The sequence below is a fragment of the Pogona vitticeps genome, chromosome 1 (genome assembly GCF_051106095.1).
Source record: "Pogona vitticeps strain Pit_001003342236 chromosome 1, PviZW2.1, whole genome shotgun sequence".
Classification (NCBI taxonomy): Eukaryota; Metazoa; Chordata; class Lepidosauria; order Squamata; family Agamidae; genus Pogona; species Pogona vitticeps.
In genome coordinates, this window is record NC_135783.1 from 90,430,600 (window position 1) to 90,435,605 (window position 5,006).

Genomic DNA, 5,006 nt, shown 5'->3' on the forward strand with positions numbered 1-5,006 from the left:
GAAGGTGTTGTCGTCTAACAAAATTATGGATAATAAGGCATGGAGGCCATAGGACAAACCAGTTGCATGAAGGCTGCCATACCGTGTGCAACAAATGTTTGGGCTATTTTCCAGAGTGACTTGGGGGGATCCTTTCTCCTCCTCTAGACAAGGAATACAGCAGTTTGAATGTGGCTAAGATGTCAATTGTCAATTGTTGGGAATGTGCAAATAAGAGTGGTGTTTTCACATTTCTATAGCAGACAGATTTTCCTGAAAATACATTGATCAGCCTGAGTTTAACAATGTTTGTTGAATAAATCAATAAGTAACTCAGAAATGTATTTTTAAAAGCCTGTTACTGTATTTGTTCTACCAAAAACTCATCCACCATGTGACCCTCTTCTTTACAAATACATACCTGTTATTTCCAACCTTTTTGTGAGGCTGTATGACTGGCAAGTCATCACCACATTACTGGTTCTCAGACTACTCATCATCTATCGGAACAGGAAGGAGAACTTTTCTCACACATCACTGATAAGTCTTGGCATAGCTAAGCAAAAACAACAAATAAACAAGTTATGTTTCCCATTCTTTGTCTATCACAAGGCCTCTTGATGAAACAGCATTTCTATTGGAAGTCTTCTGGCCCACAAATAAGATTTGTTTTAATGAGAAACAACCTGAAGTTTCTTTCACATATATTTTCACCAGGAGAAATGTGACATAAAAATTAAAAAAGCAAACAATATCTCCCAAAGGTGACTGAGTAGGCCTGTATGATTAGGCCTGCATGATTACTTATCAGGCTACACTAAACTTTGTCACCATACCTAACTGTGGGGATAACCCAAATACTCACCTATCTTCCAGGGAATATATGAGCCAAACCACATGTTGAAGTTAACCTGTTACTGCAGCAGAAATTGCCTGAAGTATTCAAAAAGCCAGAATGGGTTAGTCCTTTTTGTAAGAAATATCAGACTTACAAAGGAAAATGCACTTGTGATCCGAGAACCAATAATAAAATGAAGCAAGCTAATTTGAAAATTACAGGAAGTGAGAGAGGGTTCTGCTGTGACAGTCCCACACATCAATACAGAAATCCCTTCCTCCAATGACAGCTAATCTGTATTGCTAGTACATGTCAACTTGGATCTGCAAAACTCATGAGGATTGTCAAACACCTGGGACAAAACAATGCACAGATAGTGTGGTCTGTATGTGCAATGTGTCTGCATCGGGCTGAGCTTAACAATCACAAATTCTAAAAGAAGAATTCAATCTTTGACTCCCTGCCTCCCAGATATCTAATAAAGGAGCATCACATTTATCCCAGTCAGAGTGGAACAACAGCACATGCATGAATGATGTCAGAGGAAAGCACTTTTGTGTGCAATTCTTCAGAGGAATTGTTCAAGAACACTTCACCCTTGGAATTGATTATCTCTAATTCTTCAAGGTTGGTGTCAGAATGGGTTATTTGCCAACTAATTGTCAGCTATGCTGAAAAGGACTGGGGTCATTTTAAAGATCAATGGAAAACACAAACATTTCATGTTATTTTCTAGTGTTTGTATGACACTGTTCTTTCATCTTTGAAGCCTATTGCTGTGAGTCCAGGCAGTAATTTGTTGGACAGAGAACTCAGATCCACTGGATGAGTTTCTTCCTCTTTTGCATCTGGATCTGATGGATTGAGAACACTGAAGAGCAAAGACCCATCACCATTCTTCTTCAGATAACCTATCTTGCTGTTTGGGAGACATCAATTGATGCGATCTCGTGCTTCATCTGCAGCATGTTCCACCAAAGCCAGGACATGTTCTTCTGCTGTGTTGTCTGTCAGACTGCATGCATTCCCCTCTGGTTCAAATATACAACTAATAACTTCTTTACTTGGCTTTTTGGATTTCTTGGTAGTCTCTACATGCACAGGAACAACTTCGGGCACAGGTTCCTCAACAGCTGGGTCTTCATCACCCAAAAGAGCTGCCTGTTTGCTATCATCTTAAAGCCTGTATGGAGGGTCTTCTTGGCAAGTTTGTATGTGTCTGGTCTGTTGTATGTCATTGCATTGTCACACATCGCCTTAAAATCTGCCTTGAATTCTGTTACTGACTTGTACTCAATTGCTGCATTTTTCTTTCTTTCATTGTACCAAAATCCATAGGATGTTTTATTATCATGGAATACCCAGGAGAAATGGCCTCTGTGGCCAGAAAGGTGAAAAACCCATGAGGATTTTTCCTCTGTAATTGGTGAAGAAAATGTTCCAATAATTGTTGGATAGGTGTGCTCTCATTTTCTGCAAGCTGAGTTCTACAAGTTCGGACTGGCCGATCTGAGGGTAGCTCAACTTCTACTTTCCAGGATCAAAGTCATCCATTTCACCTTCAGTATCACACTGCTCCTTTCCCCTTTTTCTTTTCTTCTCTTCCTTTCTCTTCCGTCTTTCCTCCTCATCCAGATGTTTTTCTTTCTCTTTATCAGATTTCTTCTTCTTTTCTTTATGTTGCTCTCTCTCATAGTCTGATCTGTCATCATAATAACTTGAATCATGTCCTGATCCTGAAAGTTCTGTCACTTTGCTACCTCCAATTTTTAACACCAGTTTCAATGGCTTTTCCAAGGGTTTATCCACGTAATTGTCATAAGCATCTGCACCGGTTCCAGCGGCGCCAACAGCTGGGGCCGAGGTCGATCTCCATTCTGTCTTTTTCACCTTGTGCTTCTTGTATTTTTTCCCCATAATTACGACGTTCCTGACCACGACCACCACCCTGATGCCTCCACCCCCTTGTATGACACTATTACAAGATTGCTGCTTTGACAAAACACATTAGGACCATGTTGTCATTTAAGCCATGGAGGGAGCCAGGGGAAAAGTAAGATGAAGTGGCTAGCAGTAGATTATTTCTCCCATTGAAAGGGGGAAAACATTGAAGCTTTCTGCACTTGTAAATATAAACCTGAATTGTCACTAATGGCTTAAAACTTGCTTGACGCTCATTAAAGCAGGAATATTTGAATAATTGCATGTCAGCCAGGCATGAAGAACCACATTGAAATGAAGCTTCCAGTCCCCTTCTCTCAGTTTTGCATATCAACATCCTTCTAAAACTTAGGCAACTTCATCTTCCAATGTGCAATGCTGTCAGGAGGGTTAAGGGATTAGAGCTCCAAAGGGTGCAAGACAGCACTGAGTGACAGAAGAAAAGGAGGATGGGTCCTATGGGCTAGTGCTATGATAGCACTCGGGCTATGCTGTTACAAGAGCATAAGCTGGGAGGAGATGCCATTTTGTTGTCGTTAGTGTAGCAGCTTCAGCTGATTTTAAAGTGCTACAAGCACTTTGCTTCTAGTGACAATGTTGGATTTAAAAACATCCCCCAAGCTACAAACCCTTCCTTTACAGAGAGTGCAGAAACCCTCTGGAAAAGTTACTGTAAATGTTAAAAGCATAGGATACAAAACTAGAGCTCTGAGGAGCCCCCACAGCATAACTAATGGAGTCAGAGCAATAATAGTCCAGAACCACTTTCTGGAATACGCCATCCAAGAAGCACTGTGTATGCACACTCAACCCAGACCGCCTAGCAGGGTCATACTTCTATTTGTGTCCTAGGATATGTGTGTGTGTGTGTGTGTGTGTGTGTGTGTGTGTGTGTGTGTGTGTGTGTGTGTGTGTGTGTGTGTGTGTGTGTGTGTGAGAGAGAGAGAGAGAGAGAGAGAGAGAGAGACATTTACAACGTAATCCCTGCTTGTTTCCCCAAACAAGGGGCTCACATTATGTCTTCCCACCAGCAGATAACAATTGGGACGTTCCCCCTTTTTCTCACTGCCATCAGTGGATTTCCTTTATCCGCAACAAATAATGAACTTTAGTCAGACACTTGGCAGGTTGCTGCCAACAGAACTGTTTTATCTGTTTTATTGAACGGTATTAACTTTAATTATAATCACAGATGTTTTTTATTCAATGCATATAATCAAATCATTCAAATATCATATATCTTGCCACCTTCACCACCTGCTCTATCTATTTATCTTGACCAGCTTATCTTTATAATTTCTTCTCACTATCTCCCTGACTATCCCTCTCTCTCTGCCAATTCTCTCCTCCCTGCTTCTCTTCTGCCAAACCTTCTTCTGTTTGCTGACTCCACCCCTCAACTCCTCTCAGAGAACCAGACTGTGAGTGACAGGAGTGATGTGGGGCAACCATCACTGTATGTATGTATGTATGTATGTATGTATGTATGTATGTATGTATGTATGTATGTATGTATGTATGTATGTATGTATGTATGTATGTATGTATGTATGTATGTATGTGTGTGTGTGTGTGTGTGTATGTGTGTATGTATGTATGTATGTATGTATGTACAGTATATCACACAAATTAATACAACTCCTCACATTTCATATTTTAGTACAGTGGTGCCTCGCTTAACGATTGCTTCGTTAAACGAGGAAAGCGCTATACGATGAACTTTTTGTGATCGCAAAACGATGTTCTAATAGGCAAAATTCGCTTTGCGATGATTGGTTCCCTGCTTTGGGAACCGATTCTTCACATTACAATGATTTTAAAACAGCTGATTGGTGGCTTCACAATGGGTGCCTGCTGTGTAAAATGGCTCCCCGCTGTGTTTTTGGACGGATTCCTCGCTTTACAGGCAGCAAAAATGGCCGCCCCTATGGAGGATCTTCGCTGGACGGTGAGTTTTCAGCCCATTGGAACCCATTAACCGGGTTTTAATGCGTTTCAATGGGCTTTTTATTTTCGCTTAACAAGGATTTCGCTCTATAGCTATTTCGCTGGAACGGATTATCCTCGTTAAGCGAGGCACCACTGTATATCTTTTCATCTGACAACACTGAAGAAATGACACTTGCTACAATGTAAAGCAATGAGTATACAGCTTGTATAACAGCATAAATGTGCTGTCCCCTCAAAATAAACCAACACACAGCCATTAATGTCTAAACCACTGGCAACAAAAGTGAGTACACCCCTA

The 5,006-nt window shown here is 40.9% G+C and overlaps 1 pseudogene across 1 annotated transcript; it reads right to left on the reverse strand.

Annotated features, from left to right (window-relative positions):
• Window positions 1–1,534: 1,534 nt before the first annotated feature.
• LOC144586439 (bromodomain-containing protein 9 pseudogene) lies at window positions 1,535–4,625 on the reverse strand (annotated as a pseudogene). The gene has a single exon (XR_013541271.1). The product of XR_013541271.1 is annotated as a bromodomain-containing protein 9 pseudogene (transcript).
• Window positions 4,626–5,006: the final 381 nt, after the last annotated feature.